Source organism: Melopsittacus undulatus, chromosome 15 (genome assembly GCF_012275295.1).
Source record: "Melopsittacus undulatus isolate bMelUnd1 chromosome 15, bMelUnd1.mat.Z, whole genome shotgun sequence".
Classification (NCBI taxonomy): Eukaryota; Metazoa; Chordata; class Aves; order Psittaciformes; family Psittaculidae; genus Melopsittacus; species Melopsittacus undulatus.
In genome coordinates, this window is record NC_047541.1 from 2,964,378 (window position 1) to 2,977,157 (window position 12,780).

The following is a 12,780-nucleotide window of genomic DNA, read 5'->3' on the forward strand; positions in this document are numbered from 1 at the left end:
TCTCCGTTCCCTTTGAACTTAAAAGCTGACAGCTAGGGCTGCAGCTAGAATTCATTATCTAAATTCGAAGTATTATACTTAGTCTTTCTTTATTCACAGGCCTTGTCCCTATCACTGTTGGTGCCAGAACTATAAATCCAGTTACAGGTGAAACTGGGCCTGTTATAGGTGCCCAAACCAACCCCTGGACACACAATGTAATTCCTACTGTTCAGTCTCTTGGAGCTTTACCAAGAAGAGCTACAGATACAGATCTGGTAATCATAGCTCTAGCAAACTATCTTTATTTACAGGTTTGAGATCTGTGGGAAATTCCTTGCTGATGCTTTTCCACTACAGAGAGGAAATTTTAGTTCTTTCTATGCCCCATAAGGAGTATTTCCTCATAGTGCAAGATGAACTGAAATACATGTATGCCATTTTACTTACATCACCTCTTTTCATTATCAGCTTTTTCTTGCCCTATCTGTATCTTCTTCTGCTGATCCTTGTACTCTCTGGTTCATATCCTTACCCTACCCCAAAATGACACACAGAGACTTAACACTGCAAAGCATTCATCCTCTGGGGCAACATAGTAGTATATATGCTGCCAAAAGCATTGAATGCAGATTACATCATTAGCTTAAGAAGTTTATAGTCTATCAGCTTCCTGCAAATCTGAACTGTTATGTCTGTCTCTGCTTTACAGATGGACTTTCTAGAAAAGGAAATCAATTCAAGGCATACATACTGGCATTGCAGAAGAAAAAAGGAAGAAGGGCTTCTTAAGAGGCTGAACTCACTGTTCTTTCACCTCCCTGATGCTGCAAAAGAGGGGAAAGCACAGAAGGTATGGTGCATGTATTTTGCAGATGGCTTCAGGAAAGTTCTTTAAGACTTTGTTAAGGCAGTCTTGTTCACACATATCAAATCAAGTATCAGTGATGCTGTGCCCAGGGTGGTGGTGCTCTGAATCCAAGTCACTCTGTCCTCCAGTACGATGCAAACCAAAAAATGTAAGCAGAGGTGTTGCTGCTTCAGTGCAACCATTCCCAGCTGCACAAAGACAACACAATTCATAGTGGTTTATATCAGATACAAGAGGATATGAAGTCAGTTTCTACACAATCAGGATAGGAAAAAGCAATAGCCAAATTCAACAACCCTTTGCTCTCATCTGTCAGCAGAAAGAGTATCACATCAGGTCATTATCACACAAGTTTGCGACATTATCTAAAATTCCCACTCCTCTTCCATTTCTTGCAGGTAAAATACAAGGAAAAAGTGAAAGACATTCAGGAAATGTGCCATTTTCTTGAGGAATCCTCTCTGCAGGAAGCTGAGAGACGAACTTCAAAATACTTTAGTAGCCAGCTGGCTACTGAGCTATCCTTGCTATTCAAAGGTACAAAAGGGTAACTGCAACCAGAGGAGAGGGAGACAGGGTTGTACATAGCTTTCTGTGACGTTTGCTCCTTCTAACAGGTTAGCTTAAGCCTTACAAACTATTTATGCCTTCCTGAAGCAAGACAACAACAGAGGCAGTATCTGAAAATGGTGATTTTCTAACAAAGAATGTGGGTGCATTGAGAAGGCATATTCGGATTTGCTCTGTGAATTTCCAGATTATCAGATGGGTGCTATTGCTAATATTTGCTGTTTGTAGCTGACAGAGACGAAAAAGAACAGGAAATAGAGGTTCTGCTGGAGATCAGAAAGGCACTGGAAAAGCTGATGGAGTTTGCTGAAAAGATGCAACTAGAAGAAGAACGAATATATATGCAGCTGACAGAGAGAGAAAAGCAAAGGAGCCACATCTCAAGTACTGAGGCAGTTACAAATCTGAAACTCAGAAAGGTGAGGTCACTGCTGGGTTGGACTGAAGATCCCCAGTCTCAATCCACAGAACACTCTGCTCAGCCTTTGAGAGGCACTGTTAGGAGCCGAGCAATCACTGACAGAGAATAGATGCAACCAACTGTACAAAATCACAAATAAAATCTTTAAAGGCTCTAGAATTGTTACATATGAAAGAAAATGAAAGCCAGAATTTGCAATTCACTTGAAGCAGGCTTATATTTTGTGTCATTTCTTCCAGGCTATACTTGCTCTAGCCTCTGAATCTCAGCAACATATACTGAAACAACAAGCTAGTGTGGAGACTGCATATGCCAAACTGGAATACTTGAGGGACTTGTCAGATATCCAAATGCAGCAGACAAAGGTACTGATTTCACCTTGAATAAAAACCAATCATGTTAGTTACTTTCTAACAAAAGCATGAGCAGTTGCCATGTTCTGTGAATATCCATCCAAGATGCTGCAGCAAGAAATCAAAGCCTTGTAACATAACAACAAACTTCAATGAGAATTCCAAAATGTGATTTATAAAGTAAATATCACAGAACTTGACACCTGAAAATTCAATAAAATTTCACTTCAAAAGGCAGTTTTTCAACAGCAGAGTTAGAAACAAGAATAGAATAACATAGCACAATTCACTTGGAAGGGACCTACAATGACAATCTAGTCCAACTCCAAGTTGTCAGTTACACTATTTGCTGAGGGATTTTAAACAGCTGGACACCTGAAGTTCTGTACTTCCTAGGGAAGAAGCACAGCTTGAAGGACATGGAAAAATCTGGGAGCTATGGGACCATAACTGTTACAAAAGGCTTTTAACCTGCTGAGGCAAAGTGCTGTAGCATCTTTTTGAGTCACTGCACCACCTGCACAGGCCTGGCTATGAAATGAAAATATAAGGTTTTTATAAGAACAGAAGGAATGCCAAGATGCTTTTTTCAATTGTACTTTTGCCAGGCATGAAATGGGGTTTTTCTGCTTTATGTTGTTTCAGGTGCTTTTCTCTGGGTCACAACAGTGTTTTGAAAACTATCAGACAACCAGGTTTTATGGCATTTGGGGGAGCTCACACAGTACACGTGAGGTCATCCAACAAAACCTCATCCCACTACTCAAGTCTACTGTTCAGATGCTGGAGGAAAACAGCAAGAGCAGTGTATCACCTGAGACATCAGGTAGGCTGCTTTAATCTTTGGATATTAAAAAATGCATTGTTTTTATGCACCTGAACTAACTCTATGTTTTTAGTTCTGCAGCTCCTGCAAAATGGAAAATGTAACCTTAGTTTGACAAGAGAAAATGCAGGACAAACCTAACAATAAACAGCAAAGCTTTTACTTCCTCTGCTGAGAATATTAACATTGGAAATTACATTGTACAAGTCTGCCTGACATATATGAGCAAATAGAAATGAAGAATACAAACTGTTCACCTGCTTTTCCTTCTAGCCCAAGAGCACTACTACTTTAACTACTGAATACTGTACACTTAAGGGGAAAAAAAATCCTAAGTGTGTAATAGGGTTTGACTGTACCCAAATGGTTCAGCAGTAAATATATTTGTTGTGTTTCTTCTACAGGCTGCTCATCAACCACTTTAAAAGCATCTGGTGCTCATTCGGAGGCATTAAGGGCTGAAACAAGTCAGGAAACTGCTTCAGTTCCCATAGCCTCACCTGTTCTGCCCACTTCACTTTCAGAAAGGACCAGCCATGTACAACAAGAAATCCAGACGAGGTAGGAAATCCTTGTTTAATTGCTTCTGCACTTTCAGTTACTATATATATATATATATATATATATACATACATATTCTTTGCAAGTTTGAAAGCTTTTATCCCTAGCAGGCTTATATTTGGATTTCGTGTGTGGCTCCACAGAACATACCTGTTACAGTCTATTCCTTGTTCTCCAGGCAATGTACATAAGAATCTTAGAGGTGCCTCATAGTAATGACTATTTAAAATGAGTGATGTCTCTTCAGTCCTGTCTCATGCATATCTGGTCGTAGGTTTTTCTTTGAGAAGCATGCTTGTGAACTGGCACACGTGGAACTGTCCTTATTGACAGAAGAAATAAACACTATCTTTGCCTTTTATGAATTATCCAAGGCTGAGGAAAAGGAATACCATAAAGGAACATGGGTAAGGTTGGCATTGCATTAGAGTTCTCAGCTGATACACAGGAAAAGAAAGTTTTCCATTACCTTGTGAATTCCTTTCAATTTTCCCACATGACTTTCAAAAAGGAAATTGATGCAAAAGGGGATTTGTTAAAGAAGAAGGAAATCTTCTGTTATGACAAGGCAAAACAAACTAAACTAGGGGTTTTTTCCTCACTGTGAAGGCAAAAGAAACAGTGGCCTTATTTTCAGTAACACTTGGGTACTTAATTCCACAGTAACTCAGGCTACTTACGTTACTTAAACAAACATTGATGTCTCATTTTTGGCTATGATTTTTAGCGCTCAGGTTCAATATGACTCAATTCTCATTCCTTTGCTGCTCCTGATCATGAAGATGTTTCAGGTGGTATGTCTATAATTTCAGGGGATGAAGACCAGTAAAGGAACAGAAGCAACCAGCACCAAGGACTCACTTCTGAAAGAGCTGTCAGAACATCACTACCACACTGAACAAAGCCTCCGTCAGAAACAACTGCAAGAAATCAAGCATTCAGGTCTCAGCCCAAGCTTAATAGTGCCCAAACAGACCCTACATTTCCTGGAAGAAATTCCACATCAGTTCTCATTTTGTCTTCTTGGTTTACAAATCCCAGGTTTTAACTTCACTGAGCAGCAAGTGAGTTTAAAGCATTTGCTTATTTTTCCTTATGCTAGTCCTGTTATTGTCACCTCACTGCTTTGCAAGAATGAATGTAGTCTTCACTGGCTGATACAAACACACATACTAAGTTTAGGCATTACATGAGTGGCTGTACTATCAGAGCAGCTACAGGCATAACTTAAATGCTACAGATCTCCCTGTACTGGACTAAATATATTTCACTGCCTCAGTACAGGTGGCAAAGTACTTTATCAAAGGAAAACAAGTCTAAGTTTTAAACTATTGTTACACTAGAAATTCCACCTTTGAGATAACTTTGTTTATACAGGCAACTTTTGCTAATGCAGAGAGTCATCCTATAGTCTATAAATCTGTTCTGGGAGCAGATGTCTGCTTATCTCTTATTAAGCTAATGCCAAACTTTTTAATCCATTTCCTGATTTCATTTAACTTTGCAGAGGAATAGAGGACTTGGCAACTAAAGCACAAATTTTATGCAAATAAACAGGCAGGTAGAGGAGGCATGCAGACTTTAACAACCCCTATGAGGAAAACCTGCAGTGACTCCATGCCTTTGGAAGTAGGAAAAGCTTCCACTTTAGCCTCTAACAACCTTAAAGACTAGTCCAAACTGACTCACACTTCCCATCACAATTGTGTAGAAAATAGGATTTCACTAATCCTGGTGACCACAGGGCTACTTCGTGTAGAAAATCCCTGCCCTTAATTCTCTTTTGCTTGATAGAAACTACATTCCTGGGAAGTCAAGCATTCACCAGACTCTCTAACTCAAATACTACAAGTTTCAGCAGCAAAGATGGTAAAGCTGGAAGCTCTGAAGCAAGCATGTCTGTACAGAGTCCTGGATGTCTACAGCAGCCTTCAGGTAGAGGCATTTCATGATTTTCATGTTTCACCCCTCCCTGCATGAGCCTCCCAAAGGTAACTCACAAAGCCTGTGAATGCACAGATGTGCATCCTGCCCGACAACCTACAGGATGTTTAGGGCACACAGGCTGGAGCATATGTGCAGGCACATGGCAAAACCCCGCTGTCAAAAGCCCTGCCAATTGCACCCACTACAAACCCAATGCTGGAAACAAGTTCATGTCTATAAAACACAACTTATTTGCTCATATAACTGTGCTTACCTGCTCCAGATTCTGACTTGCCCAGAGAGTGTGACGAGGATCCTGGACAGTTTTAACTACAAAAATAATGGTGAAGAAGTAGCCCGAGAGGTTGCTCAGAATATAGAGAAACAGCAAGTAGCGAGAGCAGTGGCTTTTCTCCAGAAGCATCATCAGGAAGGGGATTTGCTTAGAGGTCTAAACGAAGAGTCAGAAGCTGAACTGAGAAACATGCAGGCACAGTTTAGACTGGAACTTCAAGCACAAACAGAAGAAAAGGTACATCAGCTAAAGCATTGTATTGTCATTTGCCAACAGCTATACAGAGAGATGAGACTTTAGTAAAATCTCTGGCCATGTTATCTTAAGTTCATCAATGTTTTATGCAGTTCACAACTGTTTGACTCATGCCATCAAAGGAAACTTTTTGAAGTCCTATTTTAAATTGATAGACTTCATTGTTCTTCATGGCACTTCATTTTTCCCCCCTCTGGATTCCTCTTTTCACACTTAAGACACAAGCCTGCAAGTAATCTCTAAGACTTTGCAATGTTTTCTTTCCAGATGCAAGCCAAAGAAATGCAAGTGATCCAGAAGACAGAAGGAGAGAAGTTAGGGAACTTCATGGCATATTTCATCCTATCTCAGAGACACCTGCGGCAAACAGTCATTATGCTACAAGATTGCTACAAGCTCAAGCAAATTGCCATGAGGTCCCAAAAGGAGGGCACAGGCCTGGAACAGCTTGTTGTAGAAGTAAAGCTCTCTTGATAGCTTGGTTTAGAATTGGAACTCCTCCAGTATGTTGTCACTACTCTTAGGAGTTTACAAACTTCTCAGGAATTGTGTCTATTTATAGAGAAGGGACAGCTAACTTCAGATTGCACTCTATTATACTCTTTATGCCAAAAAGAGCTGGAAAAGCCTTGGACATGGCTACTAAAGATCAGATACTTCAGATCCACTTCTTAACATAGATTTACTTGGAACTCCTTTGAGAAACTTAAGTTAATTTTTTATAAAGAGTGCACAGGACTGTAAAACCTGGTTACCTGGCTTCCTTTATAGCATCTGCAAAAACTCTGACTCTTAAATCTGCTCTCACTGTACTGCAGGGAAAGTAAGATAACCAAAGAGGGTTCCCAGATTTCATGTTCTGTTTCACATGACCGTTTTATCTTTCAGGAGTTATTGATAAGTGATGACACCAGGGACATTTCACATCTCCTGAAGGACAACACAGAGTATATACTTTTAGTGCTGGAGTTTATACAAACTGCAAGGTTGTTACAACTGAGAGAGACACAATTTAAGGAAATAGTCAGAAATCTAAAAAGCCGCATCCAGGACAAGGTAAAACTAAAGATATATTTATTACCTTGGAATTTTATTCAGAAAATGCCAAATAATTTGCATTGCTGCTGTTATTGCACAAAAGACTTTGTTCTCCAAGTATCACTCTTTCCAAGACCTTATGGTTTGTTTTGTGACTTGTAGATTCTGAATGAAGCTAACATCATAGCCAGTGAACTGAAAGAATTCAGAGAGCAGAAAATGAGAAGGCTGGAAGAACAGCTGAAACTCTTCCTGGAAAGTAAAAGAACAAAGATGACTATTTTAAGTCATTTGGATCCATTGCAGGTTAGAAAATAGCAAATCCCAAATTTTCTCTAATCCAACAGGCTGCATCATATGCACATTAGCTTAATGGCATAATGGTAATGAGACATGATTGCAGCTACGTTGCATGGATTATGTCCTGAATTAATGACACATACATACAGAAAATGGTTAAATGTAGAGATTAGGAATGCAAGACTAAGTAGCTAGAAAGGGATAGGAGAAGCACAGCTTTCAAAAGTAGGCTGTGCCCCAAGTGAAGGTACAAGGGAACAAAGAAGTAGATCTTAAGAGAGTTTTCTTCATTTCAGAACAAAAACGTCACCTTGAAGCCCACACAGTTTGGTTCCACAGCATATGCTGAATAGCACGACAGGGTACAGTGTGACTACCTCCTTTCACGCAGCTTCCCTTTTTCTACTGAAGGATTACAAAGACTGCTACTCCAGCAATGGCATATCTCATACAGAGTGCTAATCATTATAGAGTTTGGAAAAGTTAACTGTAGGAAGCACACTTAGCACTAGTGTCTGCCCTACACAAAGTGTGCACTGCCAGGAAACTTCCACTCCGTAAGGTGACAGTCTGCTGCAGGTCTCTGTATTTGCTGCTTAATATGTTTTCAGGCAACAGAATAATGCAAAGGAGTAGAAGTTTCTAAAATGCAGACCCCAGGTTTATGCAAGGGGAGAAGTAAAGAAAAGCTCTCATAGAACCAAATATGACATTTCAGTTGTGCTTTTTATAGGTACTTACTTTTGTATCTCCTTTCTTTTCACTATAGAACCTGATGAAAGAATGCACTGAAATGAAAGCTTTCTTTGGAAAGGATTTTCACCCACATTTACACAGGTTGAGAATGAGACCAAAAAAAGAAAAAGAGACTCAGCAAAGCAACAGCCCTCTCTCATCCATCACCAACTCTTACTGGGTCCCAGGGATACATCACAAGGCAGATGACCAGCTCCTATTGTTCTTGACTAAGAGTAAGTCAGGTTTGGCATAGGATTTTCAGCTCAGATGATATCAGGGTTTTACCCTTTCAAGTAAAGAATGTTAAGAAAATTCAGATGTAAAACTGGATACTTATATAGGCACTTGCTTTTTCTAGGATGTGAATAAAAGTAAAACCCTTACCTAGATGATGTTTATGCATCTGCAGATCTGAGCTTATTCCAGGCTTAGGGTTAGCAGTTCCATAATGGTTTTCTTGAAACATCAGCAGCAGTAAGCAGGAGAACTTCCTCTTCTTTGAATTGAAAAGGTTCCACAGGGATCAGGTGCACTATCACATGTGATCAACTGCTTAATACTTCAGAGTCTTTTCCAACAACTTTGCTATGAAGTAAACAGGCGGTTATTTACTCATTAGCTTGATGGAGTGGCATAGCGCAGTCCTGGAATTCCATTCCTGATTTTTAAACTGATGCCTTAAGCCCAAATACTACGTAGAAAAGTCGAGGTTAGCTTATGGAACAATGACAGAAATGGATAGAAACCCATCTGGAATTGTTTGCAGTAATTAACTAGTAAATACTGTTCTCACAGATGTCAAGGTGCTGAAGCAGGCAGAACACCTGATGGCATCCAGAATCGTTCTTCTGAATCCACAGTTCACAACACCCTCTCTGTATGGTAAAAAACTTAAGATACTTTATTGGCTACCACATACAGCTGCACAAAATGATCTCACAAGAGGCTTCTTTTCATGCCAACTACCTCCTTTTTAGTTGCTTAACAATATGTGAGCCACATCTGATATCTGCATAAGTAACTAACCTATAACTGAATTAGCAATGATGAACCCCTTATAATAAGCCAAACACCAGGCATAGAGAATTTAGGCAAATGTTGCATTTATTAGCTGGGGGGAAAAGTCCTATCAATTCTGATGAGATACAGAATTTGAGGCTTTGGTAGAAAGTCACTATTTATAGAGTTTAAGGCAGATAGATTTTTTTTCCTCATTTGCATTGATGACAAAGAACATTTTTAGTAACTATTGTGAGGGGATATTCTGTCAGCAGTCCAACAAGTGCTATGGGAACGAGAAGTGGTTGGAGCTAGGGTTTTGTTTGGTGTGGGTTTTTTTACTTTTAATGCAACATATCATTCTTCCTTTTTAAGCAGACAGATTTGAGACAGATGAAAAGAGATAAAACTAGTGCATGGGGTAATGTAAAGAGTTTTGGTTAGAAAGATACAACATCAATATCTTTGCCCAGAGTTCAATGTCACATTCTAAGCAGCAAAACTACCTGTTTTGCCTTACTTGTCTATGTAATTCCAGCGTGTGAAACATTCTTTAATGAAAAAATACACTAAGAGATGGATTGCTTAGTAAAGCAGTATTTCCATTTTTGTTTATACAGGTGCTGATAAAACCAAGTGTATAAAAACCTCTTTTCTTCTTGGTCTTCTGAAAGACGTGAAAGATGAGCTCCAAAGCCATGCAGTGGCAGCTGGGCTATTAGAAAGCCAAAAGCTGGACAAAAGTGAATTTCAACTCTGTTCTTTTATATCAGAAAGTAAGAACTTCAGTGTAATGTGAAGATTTCAGTTTCATCATTCAAGTAGCTGTTGGTTGTGTTCATTATGATACGATTTTGCTGAACAAACATCCTAAAGTTGCTCCCTTTTGAAAAAGGGTTCTACTATTGAATGGGGAAAAGTCAGAATGCAGAATGACCTTGACTTTGCTGCTGATCAGCTCTGAGGCACAGAGCTTAATATCACCATTCTAGGCCTTAATTATGAAAAATTTCACTAGGAAAAGTGAAATTTGGGGATTTATATTCAACAATGATGAGAAATACAACACACTTGTACTGCAGTTACCTCTTGGACAAAGGAAATAAAAATATAAAACCAATTAATGAAATACTACTGTTCTTGTAGAAAAAGCAAGTACTTCTCAAGGTATACAGGATGCCTTAATGACTCAAGAAGAACTAACAGTAGTTGATCCTGCAACCCTTTCTCCAAGAGAGTTTGTCATCTATCAGTATGGCATCTCCATCCTACGGTTTCTCAGATCTCACATTGATGTAAGTTTTTAATATACTCATATATATATATATATATTAAACTATCATGCTTCCACATGACGGTTAGAATAAAAATTCTTCAGCCAAGAGGCTTCAAAGGATCTTATAAGGCAAGAGGAAATAGGAAATCCCTAGTGTGCCAGCATCAGGGATTGACTTCCATTTGTTTTGTCCACAATGTGTAGGACTGTTTTGAAGTCAACCCTTTCTCCCACACAATCCATGATCAGTTCTTATATTTACTGTGCTATCTTTCTTGAGCACATTGATTAATTCTTGCATTACCAAATCCCTGCATACTACATAATATTGGGATAACATGTTTTCCTTTAAAACTTGGAGTAAAGATTCTTTCATTTTCTTCATACAGTTTGCACACTATAGCCTGGGTTAATTCTCCAGGGTTTTTCATAAGAGTATCAAGCAATAGTAAAAAAGTCATGGTGACTACAGCCAAAGCTCCAGTACTCGAGTAGATTTTCATTTACTTAAATGGAAAACTGGCAAGATGAACTACTATGATTTGCTGATTTTTTTTAAACAGTCTCCATTTTTAGGGATAGCTGTTGGCTCTGTGAACCTGCTGCAAATCAAAGCTGGCATTTAAATCAACTTTTATCCCATTAATCCCATCTTACTTTGCAGATTTGATGTGCATACACACTTCTTACAGAAGCATTTTTCCTTCTCTTCACAGGCTCCAGAAATTAACCTGTGTCTTGCCTCCAGCATACCTCTCAGTAATGCCACGGGCAATGCTTTCAGAAACTCTTTCTTTTATCAGGTCAGTCAGCTTTACACCCAGCCATTTCTCTCATCATATCCATTAAGATAGGAGAATAAGAAGTAAAATGCAAAAATGTTTCATACTTTTCAATTTGTAATGTTTGATGCTTTCTAGGAAAAAAATAATTGATCTAAGAAATTCTCACATGTTAATGGTAAACTCCAGATATATCTGAACAGAAACATAACAGAGGACTCCAGGATACTGGGTTTGAATAGATGTTTAGCAGGAAGGTCATACCCAAAGCACATTTATTAAGTCAGGTCTGCTTACCCTGTTCCTCATGTCAAAATTCTACCATTTCCATTGGTACCAAATTCTCTAGAGTCAGATTTATAGAGAGCAGCAATGTATTGGCACTTTACTTGCTATAGTTAACTTACAGAATCTGACTGCCTAGTGTTACTTCTTTCTATTACTCTGGGACGGTGAGAGAGAAGTTCTCTGAAGTTCAGAATATGTAAATATGAAACAGTCTAGTGTCTCAAACCATGACATCTAGAAACAAAATGCAAGAATGCTTTAGATTTGCATCATGAAGTATTAAATGATGCTTTATGACAATGGTGCCTTCTTGGCTATATGGCTATTCCCAGGACTCTAATCTGAATCTTTTAACTTCACTAAAGTTGAGACAAACCATTGTAAGATGTTCATCAGCTGAGCTGATTACTGCTGTGCTCATCTCAGCTCTGGGTATTTGTTATTTCTCAGAATTCAAAGCACAAGCTATTCATTTTAAAGGATTGCCTGAGTTCTGTAGGAAGTTTCCTTCTCCTCCTTGTGCACTGCTTAGCTCATATCACTGCTGCTGACTTCAACCATGACACCAACCCACTCTTTCTGAGGCTGTTTCATGAGGTACGTCAACATGTTCCGAAAGTAATTACATTATAGCAGTGTTTGTAAAAAAAAGCAGCTTTAAAAGGGAGCATTTAACATCTTTGTACAGCTTCTAATAATAAAAATTAAAAGGAGATACAATAAAAATAGCTAAGTGTTAACCTGAACTATTACTGTTACACAATGGCTGTACACCAGAAAGAATCACATTCAATAGCTAAAGAATACCGCTTCAGTTTAGGTGTAGGCAGCAATCCAGTAGAAAAGTCCACCATATAATGTATTAACATCCTGCCTGAGTACAGGTTTGGGGCTTTTGGTTTTTTGGGGTTTTTTGTGTGTGTGTTTTTTATTTCCTAGGCACTAAAGGCTTGTCTTACTGAAACGTTCTCTCTGAGGCTCCAGCTGTCAGCAGTTCACCAGGGTGATCAATGTTATGGAATAAATGAGCTGTTGCTAAAGGAAGAACCACTCTCCAAGGAGGAAGTAAGTCTCATCTCCCAACTCTTTGAGGTGAAAGTGAAAAGCCTCACGGACATGGAAGCCTTTGAGAAGGTAATAGGAAAGACCATGAGACCTGGTCTTGTTGAAAGTCAACCTTGTCTAAGAAAATAGATAAAGGCTTGTAAAAGTGAAACTGATCTGCTTTCTTCTGTGCTTATTGCATATCACAAAGAACAACATCTCACTCCAGACAGAAGTTGAGGAACCACTAAATGACAA